General features: G+C 38.1%; 1 pseudogene; it reads left to right on the forward strand.

The window, feature by feature from the left end:
* Positions 1-1823: 1823 nt before the first annotated feature.
* LOC109025050 (cytochrome c oxidase assembly protein COX11, mitochondrial-like) lies at positions 1824-3026 on the forward strand (annotated as a pseudogene).
* Positions 3027-24269: the final 21243 nt, after the last annotated feature.

A 24269-nucleotide genomic window follows, 5' to 3' on the forward strand; every position in this document is an offset into this window, starting at 1 on the left:
ATCCTATATATTATATATTATATATGGAGGATTTTATATTTTATATATATAATATAATATATTTTATATTATATATAATATGTGTATTATATATAACATATATAATATATTATATACTATATATTATATGTATATAATATATATTATATACATATATAAAATCCTCCATAAATATATAATATATATTTATATATTATATATTTATATATATTATAATATAATTATATTATAATATTATTATATAATATATATTATATAATATATATATTATATATATTATATATTATATATTATATTTTTATAATATAATATATATAATATATTATATATTTATGGAGGATTTTATAAGATACTTTCTGTTCAAAAACAACTCCACAGAATTCTTTTACATTTTTCACCGTTGGACATTTGTTTTTTTTCTTTTCACCCACAGTGAAAACTCTGGCTCCCAACAGCATAAATAAATTCACTCAAACAAAATAGTTTCTTATAAACAAAATAGTTTCAAGATTATAATACCAATACATCACTAGCAATAACATATCTACTACGTAGAGTTCAAAATTTCTTTGCTTGTTTTGTTTTTGAATTATATCCCATTAAGGGAGTATAGCTGTATAAATACCTTATTTGAATTAATTCTTTTCTCTGTGGTTATATTTTAAACGATATATGGTTAGGAGCATTTGTTTCTGTTTATATTCCATTTCAGGGTTTGCTTTCATCCCTTTTTAATTTTTTTGACAATTCAAAACATTTACTTAGTTCAAAATCCACACTATATAAAAAGGTATGTTTAGAGGAGTTCTGCTTCCATCCCCAGTCCCTTTACCGCATATACTCATATCCCATTTTCATTATTTATTTATCCTCTCCTTCCTTCCTTCTTCCTTCCCTCCTCCCTTCTTCCTTCCCTCCTCCCTTCCCTACTTTTTCTCTTTTTTCTTGCAAAAATAAGTATTTACCTTCTGTACCCCATAAGTTATGTTATATACATTCTTTCATGCCTTGCTTTATCATCTAACAGAAAAGCCTAGAAATGTCCTGTTTTTGAAGTAGTCCTCTTTTTTCACACCTGCATAATAACTCGTTGTGTGGATGTACTATAATTTTTTTAACCAGTTTCTTGGGGGTGGGTATTTGGATTACTTCCAATATTTTGCTTTAACAAATAATGCTGCAATGAACAATAAGAGAGAGACTTTTGTAGAGGTTGTGTTATTTTGTACTCTCAACAGCAAAGTGTGAGAGTGCCTGTTTTCACACAGTCTCATGAACTGTATGTTTTCAGGCTTTTACATATTGCCAGTATGATAGGTCCTTGGATATTTCTTAAGGAATCACAAACGCAATGATGAAATCCCTGCTAGAAATGGATTCACAGTGCCAAATTTCAGCAAGGATTATGGAACAATGGGAATTTTCACATATTTTTCATGAGAGTGTACATTGGTGAAACCATTTTGGGGAAACTCTGGCATATCTACTAAAGTTGAATGTATGCGTATTCTGTGACCCAGCCACCAGAAACGCATATGTGCTTGCATCTAAAGACATGTCTTAGAAGCATTTTTTGGTGATTGCTTTAAACTGGAAACAACCCTAATGTCCATTAACAGTAGGATGGGTTTTAAAAAAAAGTTTATTCAGACAACTGAATACTATGTAACAATGAAAATGAATGAACTGCAGCTACGAATCACGTTGATAAATTTCACAAACATAATAGTAAAAGGAGCCAGAATAGTGAGTAAAAGAAGACAAAAAACACGGCATTTGACCTCTCGTCCCTGAGAGGCGGGTGGGTGTTAGTTCAGGGGGTTATGGGAGGGCTCTGGCATCCGGGAGGGAGGCGCGTCGCTTTCTGTGGCTGGCGCTGGATCCACCCTGGGTCTCCAGCCACGGCTGCAGAGAGGGTAGAGCGGTTTCTTAGGCCAGAGTGGAGTGGGACAGAAGGTGCCCAGAGACGACTGTGGTGGCTTGAGACATGGAAGCGCTGCAGCCTTTGAGCCCGGTATCCAGCATGGCAGCCGCCGCGGCGGCCTAAGAGCTCAAACCCTTTCAGGCGCGCGCAGGAGGAGGAGCAGCGGCGGCGGCGGAACAAGACGACCCTCACTTAACGTGGCCGCTGTCGCCGTGGGCATGCTGGGGGCGTTCTACGCTGCCGTTCCCCTTTATCGGCTCTATTGCCAGACTACTGGACTTGGAGGATCAGCAGTTTCAGGTCATGCCTCAGACCAGATTGAAAACATGGTGCCTGTTAAGGATCGAATCATTAAAATTAACTTTGATGCAGACGTGCATGCAAGTCTTCAGTGGAACTTTAGACCTCAGCAAACAGAAATATATGTGGTGCCAGAAGACACTGCACTGGCGTTTTACAGAGCTAAGAATCCTGCTGACAAACCACTAATTGGAATTTCTACATACAATGTTGTTCCATTTGAAGCTGGACAGTATTTCAATAAAATACAGTGCTTCTGTTTTGAAGAACAAAGGCTTAATCCCCAAGAGGAAGTAGATATGCCAGTGTTTTTCTCCATTGATCCTGAATTTGCTAAAGACCCAAGAATGATTTATGTTGATCTTATCACTCTTTCTTACACTTTTTTTGAAGCAAAGGAAGGGCACAATTTGCCAGTTCCAGGATATAACTGAAGTCAGCAACTAAGTCTTCCTTCAAAGTTGTGATTTTTGGGAAAATCATGTATCCTATCTTCTCAAAGGAGAAATATTGTACAATAATATGAAGCCTTATATTTTAAATAATTATTTTTTCTCAACTAATTTATTTCACTTAAAATTGAGAGAACAAGTTCAGCTTTTATCATAACAAACCCACATGCCTAGCTAGAATATATGAGTGACTATTCAATACCATACTGAAGAGTTTGATAGCATTAAAATAAGCCGCTTTGTTTTTTAAATATGCAGGTATGGGTTCAGCTTAATTCTATAGTTCCCTTCCAGATTATTAACTCTTCATACTTATAGCAAAGAATCTGACAATGTTTTTCAAAAATGAATGCTCAGGGTTGTTTCAAGTCATAGGCCAGAACTTCTGACCATGTTTATTATGTCTAAAAGAGTTGGTTGCTATTTTCCTTCATTATGAACAGTCAGTATTTTTAAAGCTCAAAGTAGAAGAGGAGTCACCAAGCCATAACAGCTTGTCCAAAGATTTAAATTCTTATTTCAAATTTGATTTGTCCTTTAAGATTTAGGGCTATTTTATATTCAGAGTTCTGAATAATTACTTTGAAATTGTAGTATCATGAAATTGAAATAAAATACATCTACTAGGCTGCTAGCTAAAGCATCATCATTACAAGTCCATGAATGCTAAAAGGTACAAGTGGGATTGTGAAGATTTACTGACATCAAAAGCTCTTCTGGAAATAAACCTTTGTAAAAAAAAAGTATAAATTATTTTAATAGTGATTTATTTGTCATCAAATGTACAACTTATTCTGAATATTTTCATTTTCTGTGTTCCAAATAGAAATGTTAAGTTGCAGTAAAAAGAGAAAAAAAGACTATTTAGAATTACAAAGAATCATATTTAAAGTCTGCCCAATGTAGAGTCTAGTGACCTGTTCAGGACACCTGAAATATAATTAAATGACAATCATCAAGGTTTTAACAATTTATAATTCCAAACCAGAGGATTGTAAAGAAGTGCAAATTGACTTTTACATTCAACTTTAGTTAAATGAAGGCACTCAATATTCTTCCTGAATAATACATTCAGTTTCTCACATTTTATGTTTTCATCTGTTCACAATTATTTTGTGGTAAAATAATCTACTCTTATCACAGCTGTGTGACGATTTCTAAATGTAGGAAGGCCTGTGAAACATATGACACTGCAGTTAAATTTGTTGGCCTAAGGACTAAGTAATTTTTCTTCTGCTGAAGTTTTAAGTGAGTATTTGTTCCAAACAAGTTCTGTTGAAATCTCACGCTGTTGTCAGGAATCAATGTTATCCTGGAACTGTTATTCTTCTATTTAATCTTCATCATAGCAGAAATGTTCCACTGTGGCTTTGACATGTTGGTAGGTATTGTCTTCCAGGCTTCAAAGCTGCACAGAGTCTACCCTTTAGAGAACTGGCACCTTTGATGGGGCTAGTGAGCTGATCATCCACTTTCTTCTAAAATAAAGAGAAGAAAATGAAAAAAAAAAAGAGGAAAAACACACCCTTCATGATTTCATTTATATAAGGTTCAGAACAGAATAAACCAATATCTGATGTTAGAAGTCACAACAGGGAGAAGGAAAGGAACAGAGTTTAGCAGGGAGCACAACTGGGGCCTTGTGGGGCACAGGTAATGGTTCTATTTCTTGACCTTGGTAGTGGTTATATGAATGGTTTTACTTTGCAGTATTTCATTTCACTGTGCACATATTGCTATGTATTTCTAAGTATATGCATATTTCAATATTTTTTTAAAAAATATGCAAACTACTCATTTTAGAGCTGAAAGAACCAGAGCTCAGATACATGAAGTGTGTTGCTGAGCTCAACAGACCCAGGACTCATATCCAGTTTTCCTGATCCGCTAGCTCCCTTGGCTTTGAGGGGTTAGTTAACTAGGTACCCTTACATGTGGATCTTTTTTTTTTTTTTTTTTTTCTGAGATGGAGTCTTGCTCCTGTTGCCCAGGCTGGAGCACAATGGCATGATCTCAACTCACCGCAACCTCCACCTCCCAGGTTCAAGCGATTCTCCTGCCTCAGCCTCCCGATAGCTGGGATTACAGGCGACCACCACCACGCCCGGCGAATTTTTGTGTTTTTAATAGAGACGAGGTTTCGCCATGTTAGCCAGGCTGGTTTCGAACTCCTGACCTCGGGTGATCCACCCACCTTGGCCTCCCAAAGTGTTGGGATTACAGGTGTGAGCCACCGCACCTGGCCATATTTTCTTTATACCTCTAGAATCCTACTAGAAAGTGTTGTGAGTCATCTGGAATGATTATTTTTTTTAATTAATTTATTTATTTATTTGTTTTTGAGACGGAGTCTCGCTCTGTCGCCCAGGCCGGACTGCGGACTGCAGTGGCGCAATCTCGGCTCACTGCAAGCTCCGCTTCCCGGGTTCACGCCATTCTCCTGCCTCAGCCTCCTGAGTAGCTGGGACTACAGGCGCCCGCCACCGCGCCCGGCTAATTTTTTGTATTTTTAGTAGAGACGGGGTTTCACCTTGTTAGCCAGGATGGTCTCGATCTCCTGACCTCATGATCCACCCGCCTCGGCCTCCCAAAGTGCTGGGATTACAGGCGTGAGCCACCGCGCCCGGCCTGGAATGATTATTAAGCATTATTTAAAATGGCCCCAACGTGTTTATTTTAATAGCTAATTTATTAACAGTCATACTATTCCAGTTTGTACCATCATGAACAAGTTAGCAATATACACTTTTTTTTTTTTTGAGACGGAGTCTCGCTCTGTCACCCAGGCTGGAGTGCAGTGGTGCAAGCAAGCTCCGCCTCCCGGGTTCACGCCATTCTCCTGCCTCAACCTCCCAAGTAGCTGGGACTACAGGCGCCTGCCACCGCGCCCGGCTAATTTTTTGTATTTTTAGTAGAGACGGGGTTTCACCATGTTAGCCAGGATGGTCTCAATCTCCTAACCTCGTTATCCAGCAATATACATTCTTATGCACGCCTGTTTTGCACAGACAATTTTATTTATAGGACATAGGTTCTCATAAGTAGTATTGACAGATGGAAAAACATACGTATTTTTAGCAATAGATGCTGTTAGTTTGCTTTCCAAAAGGCTGTAACCACCTCACACTTCAAAGAGCAACAAGTGTTGCAACTTTTCTAAATTTTTGGTCAGTTTACTGGTATCTCATTTTATTTGTGGATGTGTCTCAAATTCACATCTCCAGATTTGATTTGAATCCATGATTGAATGTCATGATTGTTTTTCCTTCTATGTTTAAGTGCCTTAAAGGCATCTCAAACAAAACATGTTCAAAGCCAAACTTGTAATCTCTGCACCCAAATCTGATCTTCTTCCAACATCCCTTTTGTTCACTTGTCCAAATCAGAAACTTGGGCATTTCTGTTTTTTAACCCTCACATAAAATCCATCAAACTCCTATCAAATTTATCTTCAAAATATTTATGTATTTATTTATTTTATTGATGCATAATATTTGTACGTATTTATGGGGTACAGGTGATATTTTGTTGCATGCATAGAATGTGTAATGCTCAAGTCAGGGTATTTAGGATTTCCATCACTACAAGCATTTATTATTTCTATCTGTTGAGAACATTTCAAGTCCTCACTTCTAGCTATTTTAAAATGTATGATAAATTGTTAACTATAGTCATCCTACTCAACTAACATTAGAATTTATTCCTTTAATGTAACCGTATGCTTGTATGCATTAACCAACCTCTCTTCACCCCCACACCTACATCCTTCCCAGCCTCTAATAACTATCATTCTACTGTCTGCCTTCATTAGATCAACTTTTTTAGTTCCCGCATGTGAGTATATGCGATACTTGTCTTTCTGTGTCTGGCTTATTTCACGTAGCATAATAATCTCCAGTTCTATTCATGTTGCCGCAAATGATATGATTTTCTTCTTTTTTAACGGTGGAATAATATTTCATTACTTAAATGTACCACATTTTCTTTATCCATTCATCCACTGATGGACATGTACATTGATTTGGTATCTTTGCTATTGTGAATAATACTGCAATAAACATGGGGGTCCATGGATCTCTTTGATATATTGATTTCCTTTCCTTTTGATAAATACCAGGAGTGGGATTGCTGGATTGATAGTTCTATTTTTAGTTTGTGAGAAACTCCATAGTGTTTTCCATAATGGCTATACAATTTACACTCCCACCAACAGTGTATGAAAGTTCCCGTTTCTCTGCATCCTCATTAGCATGTTTTTTTTTCATCTTTTGATAATAGCCATACTAACTGGAATCATATGATACCTCATTGTAGTTTGATTTGCATTTCCCTGATGATTAGTAATGTTGAGGTGGTGCATGCCTGCAGTCCCAGCTACTCAGGAGGCTGAAATGGGAGGATCACTTGAGGCCAGGAAGTAGAGGCCTCAGTGAGCTGTGATTGTGCCACTGCACTCCACTCCAGCTGAGCAACAGAATAAGACCCTGTCTGAAAAAGTAAAGAAAAGAAAGAGAGAAAGACAAAAAAGAAATGGCAACCATCATCCCAGAATTTGATGGCTTTCATTTTCGTGCATTTTAGATTGTGCATCTATCTATAACTTTAAAAATATCCGTAAGTGGTGTGTGTGTGTGTGTGTGTCTATATATATATATGTGTATATATATACGTATATATATATATGTTTTAAAACTATTTCTTTACTAATCTGTTTTGCTTAACGCTTTACATGTTTTGTGTTTTGTTTTGTTTTGTTTGAGAAGGAGTCTCGCTGTGTCACCCAGGCTGGAGTGCAGTGGCACAATCTTGGCTCACTGTGACCCCCACCTCCTGGGTTCAAGCGATTCTACTGCCTCAGCCTCCTGAGTAGCTGGGATTACAGGCATGTGCCACCATGCCCAGCTAATTTTTGTATTTCAGTAGAGACGGGGGTTTCACCATTTTGGTCAGGCTGGTCTCAAACTCCTTCCTGGCTTCGTGATCTGCCCACCTTGGCCTCCCAAAGTGCTGGGATTATAGGCGTGAGCCACCACGCCTGGTCGTTTTCACTACTGTACACTATTCCAGATTATAAATGTACCCCAATTTACTCATCATTCTCCTATTGGTGTGAATTAAATTGTTTACAAACAATGTTGTCATGAACATTCTTGTACATCTTCTTTTGTGCATGTGTGAGGACATCACTAGTGCATTTAGCTTTTTTAAAATGACATTTACCCAGTAGTGAAATTGCTGAAGGGGATATGTTTCTCTTTATTGTATTGGATGTTGTGAATATTTGACATATTTGTGGCTACCCAGAATACTTGGAGCACCCTTCCTATAGCTATGACTTTCCCCCATTATAACTTCTACCTTTTTAAGGTAGGTGCTAGAAAAACCCATTTTTTAACTTCCCCTGCAGGTAGTGAGCAGGCATGTAACATAGGTTTTGCCGATAAGATGCATTCATGAAAAACTTCAATTTAGAAGAGAGCACTGTGAGGAAGGGGATGCTATGCCGAATTCTGTAAATGAGGTAGCAGTGTGGTCATGTTAAGAACTTTTAGAAGCAAAAGTGACCAAGATCCATGCTGTAGTGTCCTGTGTTTCGTGTTCATATTGAAAGTGATGATAATTATCCACTGTTATGGGATTGCTTGTGTGAGCAGTCTGGGAGTGAAATTTGGGCATTGTTTTTCCTGACTGCATAATTCTAGTGTTTCTCTGGCCTTTCAGGAGACTCTAAGTCAACTGATATTCTTAGTAAATTCTTATACTATTTCATCTGTAGAGTGGATTCTGATGCTTGCAACTAAGAATTCTAACAGAAACAGTTATTCTCAACCCTTCTTCTCTCATGGTACATAAGTAAGTGACAATTGTATAACAAACTGGAAGCGATGTATAAAGCTGCTTGTGGCTAGAAGCAACCAGAACTATAGTTATTAATTTCCTATGGTCTTGCCTGGCCTCTGTAAGGAGATCCGTATCTCAACAGCACACCTGTCACACATTCATAGCCCAACTATGTGCCGCAGTGGGCTAGCTGGAAATCTGTGCACTAGATATTGCTAACTTACTCTCAGTTTATACTCCTTCTAATAGTGTGTGAGAGTTCTTGCTGGTCAACATCCTCTTTGACCTTTTTTTTTTTTTTTTTGAGACAGAGTCTGGCTCTGTCGCCTATGGAGTACAGTGGCTTCTTCGACTTTTGATATCCCTGGACTTTAAAACTTATTCCAGTTTTATTGGTATAATTTTATATATGATTTTTAAAATTTGCATTTTTCTATTACTAGTGAGAATCTTCTAATTTGTATTTCCTTATTTGTTAATTACTGGTTTCATATCATTATATGCTTTTCTCTTTGACTGCTGGTCTTTTTATTACTGATTTATAAAAAGCTCTTTACACGTCTTTGATATTTAGGATTCTTCACTTGCCTGGGTTGCTTTGAAGGCTGCAAGAGCATTTGTAGTAATTATACATTCATAATTTTGTATTCTACTTTTGAAAAGGGTCCCCCAGATTATACAGGATTCAGGTTCTACAAAACCTGGATCCATCTCTGACATCCCAATTGGAGGCCCAGCTCTCTGTTTTGCTTATTGGTGTCTTCTGAGGCACAGAAGATTTTATGGTTAATTTAGTTAAATTCATTTTTATTTTTATATGGATTGTACTATTTGGATATTGTTTAAGAAAAATTTTTCTAACCCTATAAGATTAAAATATGATCTTATATTTTTTTCAAATGATTTAAAATTTTGTTTTTGTAAAGTAATATTTTACATTTAGGATACATTTTGGAGGGGTATGATATGAGTCAGTGATTCCATTTTATTTGTATTTTTCTGCATGAATACTCAATTGTCTCACACTTGTTATTGAATAATTCATTTTTCTTCACTAATCCTCAGGCCCATTTATTTATGAATAAAAGTATTTTTTTCTCTTGGTTCTTTGTTCTATTCTGTTTGTCTAGTTGTCCATCTATGACTACAGTTGAACAAGGGTATATCAAGAGGCAACTAAGTGAACCATCTGAGCTTCATATGTATTCCACCCTGATCTCACTATGTAAAAACAGCTCTACCTTCTCTTCTCTTCTCTTCTGATCCCTGGACACAAGGATCTCAAAATGCCTAGGTGGCAGTTGTAGCTTTTACTTCAATGGGCTTCTTGCTATATCCCCTGGCAAGAGTGGACTGTCTTTGAGACTAGGAGTCTAACTTTGCCAAGCTCAGAATTGTGGGAATGGGAAATACAAATCCCCAAGTGGTCTACTGGAAGTAATGATTAATGGGGCCACTCCTGCTTCCATGTATTGGTTCCTGGACTCACGTTTTCTTCCTTTTGGAGACACAGCACCATTTAGGAGCTCTAATTCAGTAGTACATACATTGCATCCTGGAGAATGCCGTATTACCTCTGAGCTGGTGCTGCAGCTGTGCCTTCAGCAAGCCAGTTCAACTCTCTGTCAGATCAGGTGCTTCTAGATAATGTGGTTTGGAATAGGACCAGTGAGTCCCATCATTATGGGCTTACTGGAAGCAGGTCTCCTCACCAGTTTGTATGGTCACACACTAGCTTTTGTGAGATTCCATGCATATGAACCCAAATATCCCTATATAGTGGTCTTGACTGGGGCTATATGAACAAGAATGTTAAACCCATACCAAGAATAGCTAAGACATTGAAAGTCTTAGCATTGGTATCTATTGCTGGAACTTTGGACCTTTACAGGCAGCACCTGTTATTTCTGCTTTAGTAAATGGGAGTTTATTCTATTGCACTCTTGTGTAGTCTTTATCTCTGCCACCTTGGCCACTCCATTCACATGCTCATTGTGCTAGTTATGTGTCTGCTGGTTGTTATGATAATTGCAGTCCCTTGGTTGCTGGTGTTTAAGCTCTACCTTCTTACTTCACATCCCCATTGCCAGCCAATGGGGAGCTCTAGAATAAAGGTTTCTCACTAGAGAATTCCCAGGTATGCGAGAAATTGGCAGGCCCTGGTATCTTCACCATCTTCAATCTTTGGTTTGGAGCTCCCTGGCATGAAGTTGGCCTCAGATAGAATGCTGTAGCAGATCTCAAAAGTTGTTACAGTTAGAGACTGTTAGGTGACAGACTCTAACTAAAGGAAGATCTGAGCTATACACCTCTACAGGGGCAACTGAATTGTGATTGTTGACTGCAGCAGTGAATTGGCCAGACCAATTAGCCAAGCAGTGCTGGACAGGTGCAGGCAGACCTTATGGTCTATGATTATAGTGTACCTTGGAGGCTTACAGACAGCCACATAGCAGTCTAAGGCCATGATGCCAAGAAGGACACATTCAGTACAGGCTAGCCAGTGAAATACATAGGCCTGGCCCATACAGCCTATTTAAGTGATGTTCTTGTTGGGCCCCCTAAACTGAACAGCATTTGAGGTACTGTTGTGGTGGTGAAACAGAGATATAAGATGGAAAGACTGGTGAGAAAGAAATACATAGGACTATGAAGTTGGGAATCTAGTTGAGAGACCAGAGTAATAGCACTATTTCCCAACAATGTGAACATGTAGAAGGTCAAGAGGACACAGAAGAGAAGGAAATCCAGCCATGGATATTTGACAAAGCCCATGAGAATGAAATCCTCTGGGAAACTTTCATTCAAGTACTTCACTGAATCTCAGTGACACCAACCTGCTAAAATCAAGCAAGATAAGAGTGATTTTTAAAAAGTTCTGAGTTGGTAGAAGTTCTGAAGACAGAACTTTTTCTAGGAAAAAATAGTTTTAGTAGGGAGAGATGGGACACACCCTAAATAGAAATCGTAACAATAATAATGAATAGTGAATCAGTGAATGAATGAATTAATATAATAATTACTATAATTAACATTATGAAGTAATATTTGAAAAGCTCTTTCAGTAAAGAAAGTGGTTTCACATTTTTCCCCCAACTCAAAACCATGTGTGATAGGTTAGTAGACTTTAGTTGTTATGGATTTTATGTCTGACTAAGGAAACCAGTGGAAGGTGGGCTGCATATTCTCCCAGATGCCTGGCAGCAAAGGGAGTATGTCACCTCAGTTTGGTTAATCACATGATTCTACCCCTGACTTGAGTCTGGGTAGAAATGATGCAAAAGAATGAAGAAGGAGAAAGGGATTGTCAAAAGTACAGAGAAGCTGCCTTCCTGGATTGATGTCCCATAATGACAACTTCAAAGGATGTGTCCTATATGCTTTCTTCCAGGGGTGGCATCTTGGTTGTTTTGCTTCTCCTCATTTCTGCCTTTTGTGTGTGTGCCAAGTTTTATTCTTTACCCTTCTTATTGATTCTATGAACTACTACTCTTCTAATATTTTCTTTTTGCTTACGTTATCAGACTTGCTTTTCTTGTTTACAACTGACTAATACAGAAAGTGGCACCAGATAATAAATTGAAAATATTCTGCAGGTCTCTTGTAAGTCAGAGCACTGATGATAAAGAGTAGGACCCAAGAATTAGAATGAGGGTATATGGTACATACACAGTGTTCATGATACCCCACCCCCACCTTCCTATTCTAGACAAGATGGTCTTCCTCTTTTGTCTGATAAAGTTGTCTTGCTTGAAAATCCCATACCATCAAGAGAATGAAAAGAAAATCCATAGACTGAAAGAAAAAGTATTTGTGGAAGACATGTTTGATAAAAGACTGTTAAAAATACATCAAAAACGCCAAAAAAAAATCAATGATAAGTGAAACAGACAACCCAACTAAAACATGGGCCAAGGTTTTAACAGACAGCTCACCAAAAAAATATACAGATGGCAAATAAGCATATAAAAAGATGTTCCACATCGTATGTCATCAGGGACATGCAAATTGAAAGAATGAGATACCACTACACACCTAAAATGTTCGAAATTCAGAACACTGATGACACCAAATACCAGTTCAGGTGTGGAGCACCAGGAATTCTCATTCATTGCTGGTAGAGAATGCAAGATGATACAGTCACTTGGAAGACACTTTGGTGATTTCTCACAAAACTAAACATAATCTTACCATATGACCTAGAAGTTGCAGTCTTTGGTATTTATTCAAAGGAGTTAAAACCTTATGTCCACACAAAAATGTGCACACAGATGTTTATAGCTGCTTTATTCATAATTGCCAAAACTTGGAAGCAACCAAGATATCCTTCAGTAGGTAAATGGATAACTATGGAACACCCAGACAATGAGATATTATTCAATGCTAAAGATAAATGAACTATGAAGTCATAAAAAGACATGCAGGAAACTTAAATGCATATTGCTAAGTGAAAGAAGACAATAAGAAAAGGTTACGTACCAATGATTTCAACTATATGACATTCTGGAAAAGGCAAAACTACACAGACAATAAAAAGATCAGTGGTCACCAGGGATTAAGGGGGAGAGAGGAATAAACAGGTGGAGCACAGAGGATTTTTAGGGCACCGAAACTACTCTGTAAGATACTATAACGGTGAACACATGTCATTATAACTTGTACAAACCCATAAAATGTGTAACACCAAGAGTGAATCCCAATGTGAACTATGGACTTTGATTAATAATGATGTGTCAATGTGGGTTCATCAGTTGTAGCCAATGAACTACCCTAGTGGGGATGTTGATAATGAGGAATACTATGCATTTGTGGGGGCAGAGGGTTATGAACCTAAAATTGCTCTAAAAAATGAAATATTTACAAAATGCTGTACCTCCTTACTGAGACGGACACAGGGTAAAAGGAAGCCAAGTTTCCTCATGGCCCTCTCCATACCTATCAAGTAAACAGGGTTAGATCCTAGCAGGCTCTTCCAAGGCTAATTAAAAGACAATGCTGAGCAAAAGGATAATACATAAGAAACATTGTAGGAGTTTGCTAGTTTGGAGCAGAGATTTGGAGATTAGATGTGAGAATGAATTCTGAGAGTGCTTTACCGAAGAAAGTACATATTTATTTATCATAATGATTACCTCTACCAGAGAGACTTGTTTCAGTCTGCTGGCTGGATCTATAAGTGTGGTTTTAATTTCTTTCTCTGCTAGATGACTAAAATCTGGTTTTAAAGTGATCCACCTAAACAATGTTGATTTATCAGAATTCCCTTAGTGTGTGGTCTATGAACCCTGAAGGGATTGTGGGTGTATGTAACACATGAGTTAAGTCAATAAATAAGAACAGACTGGTTATGAAGACAAGATCATTATTGCACATGGCTCAGTTGGTTTCAAAGGGAAAGGACCATATCTACAATCAGACTACACCCTTATTCTAAGCTATTTTAAATGAGTGACATCATGTGATGATGGATCAGCACAAAGTAACCCCTCTCCTTAAAAAGCAACTCAAAGTACAAGAAACCTTGACTTTTATCAATTCTATCTTTATAGTATATGAAGGAGAATGTTTTGTATGAAATGTGAGTAATAGTGATACATGCTTGTGTCACGTAAAACAAGAGATAGGCATCTAATTCATGATTAACTAAATTTTTTTTTCAGAGACAAGTTCTCACTATGTTGCCCAGGCTGGTCTCGAATTCCTGGACTCAAGTAATCCTCCTCCCACCTTGGCCTCCCAAAGTGCTGGGATTACAGGTGTAAGCCACTGCACCCAGCGAAGCTAACTACATTTATGTGCAAGTATAATTAGAAAGAATTCTTGAAATGAATACACTGAGAGAGGTTTCTGCTTGATCTAGATCTGCGTCTCTTCTTATCTTGCACTTGTACTTGAAGCTGGAGCAGGTTTCGTTATAGAAATCACATACTCCTTACCCAGCTGGTCTGCCTTTCATCCAGCTCCAAGCCAATAATTACATTATTTATGCCACTTTGGATAACTATGTCAAACCCAAGAAATTCTTCTGATTAATTCTATGCAAATCTGCTTATTCTTTTATTTTTTCTTGTTTTATCCACCTATGAACCAATGTATCTACTCTTCATTATGTTAGTTTGTTCTTACTGGGTTTTGGATTATGCATTTAATTAGGCCATTTTATCTTTGTGTTGTAATTGTTTAATGTAAATGTTCAAAATATACATCCATGCCTCGCATCTTCATAGATATTGCTTCTGTAAGTCATTGGTGGACCCAGGAATTTGTATTTTCAATCATTACTTCAGATGATGCAAGTGGTCTTTGGACCATGCTTTAGAAATATTTATACTTTAGGAAATTATTTATTCAATAAGAATTATTTGAGCACCTATTAAGGATTATTCGCTATTCTAGGTGCTAGGGGTACACAATTGGAAAAAATAGATATTGCCCTTCCAGATCTTACAGTGTAGTTGGAGGGAACAGACACCAGACACATAGATAAATAACTAATGGGTCATGTAGTGATAAGTACTAGAGACAATAATAACTCAGCACAAAGGGATATAAGGCATGCTAAAAGGATTTTTATTATATAAAGAAGTTGATGAAGTCCTCGCTGATGAAGTGACATTTTGAGTAAAGACCTGAATAAAGAGAAGGAAGGAGATGTGAAATTTGGGGAAAGAGCATTCAGGTAGAAGGTACAGCATAAATCTTGAAACAGAGGTGTACTGGGTGTGACTGAGTAGAAGCAAAAATATACTGCAATAAGAGCTCAGTAATTGTGGACTGCTTGTCAGAAAAAGTAAAATTTTAGCTGTCTGTTTAGAGAGGAAAATGAGAATAGAAAGAATGGATAAAAGGTCATAGGTAATTTTATATTTCTTCTAAATCATAAGCCTTACTCACCAAGAGTAAGTTCATGTCTCCAAATCCAGTTTTCAGATGGTGCAGGTATCCCTCAAGATCACCCTTTGAATGGGAGAGCTAAATTTGCCCTGCATCTCCTCTGCCTCCCACTCAGAAGGAATTAATTTTGAGCATTCTGTATCTAAAGGGCAAACTAGTAACTGCAAGAAATGATATGAAATACATGGCTCCTCCATTTAAAGACCTTACAAACTAATCTTAGAGACAAATATTTCATAAGATGAAATACATTCAAAAGAAAATTATCATACTTACAATTCCCAAAACATAGAATGTAGTCTTAATGTTTAAATTCAGAGAATATATTAGTTGATTATTCAGTCATTTATTTATACATTCACTCATTAAATTAATGTTACTTATGTGCCTACCAAGCATGGGGCACCATATTATGCAGTGTGGGATAGGAAAAACCAACCATACCCACCCTCTGTTCCAAGAAATCTATACACCAGGACCTTTCTACATGTGCATAAATAACTAACAACAACCAAGAATGTGCTAAGTGTCATCCTCGATGACAAGGACAGTTTGAAAATGAAATAAATTACTTGTAAGTAGGAATCCAGCCGATGGTGGGATCATGAATGTGAATGCTATTTGTTTTTTTTTGTTTTTTTGTTTTTTGTTTTTTTTTTCAGATAGTGTCTTGCTCTGTCTCCAGGCTGGAGTGCAGTGGCGCGATCTCAGCTCACTGCAACATCTGCCTCCCGGGTTCAAGTGATTCTTCTGCCTCAGCCTCCCAAGTAGCTGGGACTACAGGTGCTCGCCACCATGCTCGACTAATTTTTGTATTTTTAATAGAGACGGGGTTTCACCATGTTGGCCAGGATGGTCTCGATCGCTTGACCTCGTGATCTGCCCGTCTCGGCCTCCCAAAGTGCTGGGATTACAGGCCTGAGCCACCGTGACCGGCCTGTGAGTGCTATTTAACTAGATCTTGAAGATACAGATTCCATGCTAAACATGGCATATATAACATATACATTTGTCTATACCTACTAAAATGGGGGTAAAAGAATAAAAAAGTATAAACTCCTAAGAAGAGGATGAGAAAGGAGATCACAGCAGAAACACAATGTCAACAACTTTGTAGAAGCTGATAATTAGATGGTTTAGTGGTAATTGTCTTAGAAGACCTGAGAAAGCAGAAAACTTACTCAGCAATGCCGGGAGTCAACAAGCAAATAGATTCATATGGGAGAAACCCATAAAGGCATAAGAATTGGAGGAACCAGATCACTGAAGGTGAGGGGCGTGGCATGGACTTGAAAGCAAAAGCATTGTCTGAGAGACTGTATTAAAAACAGCTAGAGCCCTGGATGCCCAACTTCTTCAATGATACCAAATACCTGTTTCTCCCCTACCCTGGCACAAGGCAGCAGGTTTGCTCCTTTGTAAGGGTGAACTAAAGGCACCCTAGGCTTGGGGACACCAGCAAACCTGAGAACAGGAGTAACGGAGCCGAATTAAAATGGGGCAACTAAATTACAGTCTGCCTGCTGACTTATGAGACCCCCAACTCTCAACCCCTTTCAATAACCAGAACATTGGTAGTCATGCCTATACAGTCTAAATAAGAATTTTGAGGATTTATCATTTGAGAAACAGTCCTGGAAACACCTACATTTTCAAATGAAGATTTTAAAATGAAAATCTGCATCTGCACTTGATCACCCAACAGCAAAACCCACACATCGCCAAGCTCCACATATTAACACAGAGCTGTCAATTAGCATGGTAGCATCTCACTCTTAAGTAGGAATGGACCAGGATAACTGAATGTCCTAGGAAAGCTTCTGATTAGAGATACAAAAATAAATACATAATTAAAAAAATAACTCAAACAGAATGAAAACAGTGTAGGGAGGAGAGGTTCTCAGATAACATATAAGAGATATTGACACCTTGAAACATGAACAGGATTACTGGAAAAGTGAGGGTACAAAGTACATGAAATAGCAGTTGAAACTTAAGAATATGGTATAAATTAAAAAATTTAAAAGGCTGAAAGGTTGTGGAAATTTTTCAGAAAGTAGAACAAAAATATATAGAAATGAATAAAAATATATTAAAAAGGATTATCTACATGACTTGTCAGAGTTTAGGGGAATTAATTAATAACACATCTGCCTTCTCTTCCTGAATTTAGAACAAAATGAAAAATGGACATTGATGCCAGAAAGACTTAGGTCAAAATGTTCGCCTTGTTGTTAGTGCTGTTTGAAGATCATGGTTTTAGTTATGCAATCAAATCATCTTACTTTTTCTGCATCCCTGAGAGGATGTACCTGTCAGTCATTGACTCAAATGGACAGCCACCCCCTCAACACATACACACACACACACACCCACACACACACACACACACACACAGAAAATGGATCTGTGCGTAGGTCGGGGTATGGAGAAGCAGAGCAGAATGAATCTTGAAGACAGACTGGATTCAACCAGACAGAAGGGAAGTGGCTGAGTCAAACATGCTTAGTTGCATCTGTCAGATTTACCAATCTGATAAATTCCTTTTCCTTTCTCAAAACTGAATGACAGAGTTGAGAAAAACTAGAAACATTGTTCCCAGACATTTCCTCCCTGGTGAATGTAATAAAAATGCTTGTACTCTATGAAAAATGCACATTAGAGAATCAGTGTTCCCTCCTACCTCATCAAAGTTCAAATCTGAATAATGGAGTTCTACCAAGAAAGAATTTTAAAGATAGGGCAGGAAATTAGCAAAGAAATTCACAGTAAAAAAAATTCCCAAACTAAGGACAAACTAAGGACCTGGTGAGTGGCCAGGTATTCAGCACATTGAAAGGCAAAAGACTAACATCTAGTTGTGTTATTCTTGAATTTTCAGACTAATCAGGATAAGATCCCAAAGACTTCCAGAAGGGGTGTGTGTGTGTGTGTGTGTGTGTGTGTGTGTGTGTAAATCAAAATTATATTGGACTAGCAGCAACACTAGATGTTAAAAGGTAAGGGGTAATGATTGAAAAATTCTGAAGAAAAATAATTTCCAACCTAGAATTCTATCTGCAAAAAATCAATCAAATTAGAATAAGACATTTTTCGGTAGTTTTTATTTTCCAGAAACAGCTTCTTAGGAAGCTATTAGAGACACCAGCTTGGGGACACCAGCTGGGTAGCTGGACAAATTGACATAGAGGTGTCTGGAAGAAGCAGGAATCCAGCCTATGATAAATAAATCCTCAAGCTAATCCTCATATGCCAAGCTTAGAATTTATCATTTTTTAGGAGGTCTTTCTTGATTAAATCGTCTATTTCAATCAATCTTCACATATAGGCTCCTTTCTGTTTATTGCATTTCGAATCTCCCAGCATCTCAGATTAAAGCTTCAATTTCTTTTAACTCCTTCATCTGTCTTATACCCATGACTTGTCCTTGATTTCCACTGCCACAATCCTCTCTCCAGTAGCCTTCCAGATGACCCCTCAACTTCCAACTCTTCTAATCTTTAACCCCTCATTATCCTGCCATAATATTTTTATTATGAATCTCTTTGCTAATTTTCTGCCCTTTTTTTTTATTCTTTCTTGCTGGAACTCCACTATTCAGAGGTTATGTGTCACCAAAATGAGGGATTAAGTAGAAAAAGAGGAAAACATACAAGAAACAGAAAACCCACACAAGAGGATGACAGGAACTTCCAAGGCAATGGCGAAGGCAGGGCTCTGGATACTGCTAGAAAACAACCAGGATTGAACAGGCACCAGGAGCCATGTCTCCAAGAAAAGAGTAAGAATGAAATTGGTAACATCTGTCACACTTAGTGTGACACAACTCACTGAGAGGAGATTTTTAGGTAACTATAGGTCATTACATGATTCCACCATGGCTAATGTTTATGCATTTTGAAAGTGTAGGGCCGGGCACAGTGGCTCACACCTATAATCCGAGCATTTTGGGAGGCCAAGGCAGAAAGATCACTTGAGTCCAGGAGTTTGAGACCTGCCTGGGCAACATAGCAAGACCTCATCTCTACAAGAAATACAAAAAATTAGCCGGCTGAGGTGGCATCTGCCTATAGTCCCAGCTACTCTGGCGACTGAGGTGGGAGGATCACCTGAACCTGGGAGGTCGAGGCTGCAGTGAGCTGTGATCACACCACTGCATACCAGCCTGGGCAACAGAATGAGACACTATCTCAACAACAACAACAAAAAAAGTGTAAACCTTGAATGCTGATCTAGCCCAAAGTGTGATATGTGAGTATCTGAAAGGTGAGGCATACATTTTTCTCTTTTGCTCACTTGCTTGCTCTCTTTGTTATTAAGGGTTAAAAAGATCTTATTTTCTTATGATAAGTAAGAAATAATATTTAAAACTGAAAAATTCAAATAGAGTAAAGCTCATTATTAGAAAAATGGGCAAATAGGTCAGGCATGGTGGCTCACGCCTGTAATCCCAGCATTTTGGGAGGCCAAGGTGCCGGATCACTTGAGGTCAGGAGTTTAAGACCAGCCTGGGCAACATGGCAAAACTCCATCTCTACAAAAAATACAAAAAAAAAAAAAAAAGAAAAGAAAAATAGCTGGGTGTGGTGGCGGGCGCCTGTAATCTCACCTACTTGGGAGGCTGAGGCGGGAGAATCGCTTTAACTGGGGAGGTGGAGTTTGCAGTGAGTTGAGATGGTGCCACTGTATTCCAGCCTGGGCGACAGAGTGAGACTCTGTCTTTAAAAAAAAAAGAAAAGAAAAGAAAAGAAAAAGAAAAAAAAAACAATGAAAAATGGGAAAATAGAAGAAAACATTGAAATTATTAAGAGCCTGTTGCTTCAGGAGAACAGGAATTGAGGGTGAGGAGTGATGAGGAAGACAACTGCTATTTCTCATTGCAAACTCATAGTATTATTTTACTTTTTAACCTTGAACATGTATGTGTTTAATAAAAATAAAAAATAAAGAATAGAAGGTATCTTAATATTTATAAATGATTATGAAGAACATTAGAGGGATATGCATTGTTTGAAAGGATGAAAAACACACATCATTGATTATTGCAGCACAGCGTGGATAAAGTGGTGTAATGGCAAATCAGGCTGTAAAAGTAACTTGGATTCAGGATATGGAAAGTCTTAAATACTAGGTTAAGGAGTCTGATCAAACAAAGATTTTTTAGGAGGGATGTGCAATGATTGGAGCAGCACTTCAGAACATTTCTTATGGCAACAAAATGGGGAATTAAAAAAGAGCCTGGTACTTGCAGATGTTTTCTTGTGAAAAAATAAATAAATAAATAAATACATAAAAGCCAGGAAGTTAGGAGGTCATCTGGAAGTCTGGAAGGCTACTGGAGAGAGGCTGAGAGGATCAGCTGTTTAGTGACAGTGGAAATCAAGAACAAGGCATGGGTATAAAAGGAAAGAGTTAAAAGAAACTGAAGCTTTCATCTGAGATGCTGGGAGATTAGAAATGCAATTAACAGAAAGGGGCCCCTATGTGTGGACTGATTGAAATAGATGATTTAATTAAGAAAGACCTCCTAAACATGGTAAATTTTAAGCTTGGCTTGTAAGGATTAGCTTGAGCATTTATTCATCCTAGGCTGGATTCCTGCCTCTTCTAGTCACCTCTAGGTCAATTTGACCAGCCACTCATCTGCAAAATGTCATACAACTACCTGAATCCATGGCTAGGATGGTTTGTTGCCGCTGGTGAATGACCAAGGGCAGGGACCAGGACAAATATAGAGGCAGAGGCAGTGGCAAAGGAATATGCCTCCACAAACAGAGAAGACAATAAGCTACATTTGACAGAAAGTAAATGCATTAACATATAGAATGGCAGAGGAGAAAAGCAAAACAAGATCCTTCCTGCTCAGAAATATTCTCCATATTTTGCTTATTATTCATTGTTTATATTGTTTGATTCTCAAATTGACCTTCAGAGTGTTGGCTTTTAGAGAATTGATGTTTAGTGACTTGACTTGCTCTCTTATGCCTTCCTTTTTCCTAGACAACTGGATCTTTTGGACATAATTTGGGATTGAGATGAACAAGTGACAGTCATTGATTTGGCATAATGCTTCACTGAGGCATCTTACCTTTGCTGATTTTATCCAGCATTCATAACCTTCATTTTCTCTCTCAAAATAAAATAAAATAAAATAAAACTAAATCCAAGGCTATTTAGGCTGGTGTGAGTAGAAAGAGACATCACTAGAGCATACCTCTTCTCATTTGAGCTTGTATTAAGCAGGCATTGTCGGCTATTGAAGTCTAGATAGGAGAAAAGTCTCAGGAGAAAGTCCTGAGAGATGGGAGCAGGTACGATCAGGCCAAGGCTTAAATAAGAGCCACAAAAGGTCTTAATACAGCAGGTAGGGTGAATGTAATTCTGAAGGCAGAGAACATTCTCTCACTCCAAGTCTGATTAAAGGCAGTTAAAACCAGTTCTTACCCAGTATATAAGTGATCCCTTAGAGACTGTCACTGTGAGTGAATCTCCCTGGAGAAACATCATTTAACCCAGTCTTGAATTTACCATTTTGGCTATGATTATAGGTTGCATCAGTTTTTCCACTCATTAATCTCATCTTAATAGCAAGGGAAGGCAGATTTACCCCATCAATTTTCAGAAAGCAAATAAATATTGTGTTAATAATAATAATGATAATAATAGCTTAATATATCCTAGACACTTTACATGAATTATGTAATGCTTTCTAACAACTCCTTGAGGTGGACACTATTAATTGTCTTTTTCATTGAGGTATTTGAAACTTAAAGAAGGTAAGTAATTTGTCCAAGGTTTGCAAGGCTCACACATTTCCAGAATTCAAACACTAAGTGAGTGCTTTGCACACGTTATGAGTAAACAATTGTTTTTCTTATGTCTATAGTATTTGGGGTATGTGCTTATTTGGTCTTTTCAATCATATTAAAAGCTTCTTGAGGACAAGATTCATGTTCTTTTGGTCAGGCGCGGTGGCTCATGCCTGTAATCCCAGAACTTTGGGAGGCCACAGCAGGTGGATCACTTGAGGTCAGGAATTTGAGACCAGCCTGGCCAACATAGTGAACTCCAACTCTACTAAAAATACAAAAAAATTAACTGGGCGTGGTGTTATTTGCCTGTAGTCCCGGATACTTCGGAGGCTGAGGCAGAAGAATAGCTTGAACCCGGGAGGCGGAGGTTGCAGTGAGCTGAGATCTCGTCACTCCAGCCTGGGCGACAGAACAAGACTCTCAAAAAAAAAAAAAAAAAAAAGATTCATGATCTTTTTCAACTGGCTTATGCACAATGCCAATCAAATTAAGGTCCTACTTTTATTTCTTAAGCAGGCTGGTTTAATTTTAACTCATTCCATCACATGAAGAATATCTCAAAGTGAATCACTCCTTTGGACAAGGCAGAACAGAAGCAATTTAAACAGTGCTTTAAAGGCCAAATCCTTGTTTAATTGACAATACTTTTACCTCAACATTTTTCATCCACAAAGCTCCCTTTCTAAATTGCCCTTCAGAAGCTGTCAGATGCTGTCACTAAGTTGTTCAGAGCTATGTCACACAGTTCCCCCTTCTTCCTACTTGTAAATCTAAACAATCAAGATGAACGGAGTATGAATCCAAAACAGAAGCAGATATACACAGCCCAAGAGATAGACAAGATGCATATACAGCTTGTTCGTATGGCCTGTTCATTCTTCATGGAGAACCTCCTACATAGACATCTAACATTTTATTTTCTATTTAACTTCTCCAACACTAAAATGGCTAAATAGCTGTTTATTAGGCTGCTATCTTCTCCTCACAGAAAATGTAAAGTTAACTCAGGTTTCCTAACCCACAGGGCTAAGGTTTGAGAGCAATCTAAATAGCTTAATTTTGTTTAGCTGTGTGGCCAGAAACTTCACTCTTGACTCTAGTAAAATAGGAGGCTTTGTACAGGTGGCTCACACTTGTAATCCCAGCACTTTGGGAAGTCGAGGTGGGAGTTTCAGACCAACGTTGACAACATAGCAAAACCCCATCTCTAAACGAAATTAAAAAATACACTAAACATAAAATCACAAATTCTGACTGATGAAATACAGAGTGCTATGGAAGCAGTCATATTTCAGAAAAGACCTAGAACATGCCAGGGCTTTTTCTATGTTCTGGGAATACAATAAACAAAAACAAGCTCCTATCCTCAGAGATATTTTGCTAAGAGTTGTTTTCCTGGGAAAAATATCATTTATCTAATACTAAAGAATATGAACAAAGTACATAACAGCAGCGCATATGTCAAGGTCTGAAGGTGGAATGCTATTGGGTCTGGAATTGCTGAGTTCTTGGTCTCACTGACTTCAAGAACGAAGCCACAGACCCTAGTGGTGAGTGTTACACCTCTTAAAGTGGCACGTCTGGAGTTTGTTCCTTCTGATATTCAAATGTGTCCAGAGTTTCTTTCTGGTGGGTTCGTGGTCTATGCTGGCTCAGGAATGAAGCTGCAGACCTTCGCGGTGAGTGTTACAGCTCTTAAGGCTGCGCATTGGGAGTTGTTTGTTCCTCCCGGTGGGCTCGTGGTTTCGCTGGTTTCAGGAGTGAAGTTGCAGACCTTTCCCGTGAGTGTTACAGCTAATAAAGGCAGTGTGGACTCAAGGAACGAGCAACAAGATTACAAAAAAACAAAACAACAAGGCTCCCAACAAAACAACAAGACTTCCACATAGCAGAAGGGGACCTGAGCAGGTTGCCACTGTTGGCTCGGGCAGCCTGCTTTTATTGTCTTATCTGGCTCCACCCACATCCTGCTGATTGGTAGAGCCGAGTGGTCTGTTTTGACAGGGCACTGATTGGTGCGTTTACAATCCCTGAGCTAGACATAAA

The sequence above is a fragment of the Gorilla gorilla genome, chromosome 5 (genome assembly GCF_029281585.2).
Source record: "Gorilla gorilla gorilla isolate KB3781 chromosome 5, NHGRI_mGorGor1-v2.1_pri, whole genome shotgun sequence".
Classification (NCBI taxonomy): Eukaryota; Metazoa; Chordata; class Mammalia; order Primates; family Hominidae; genus Gorilla; species Gorilla gorilla.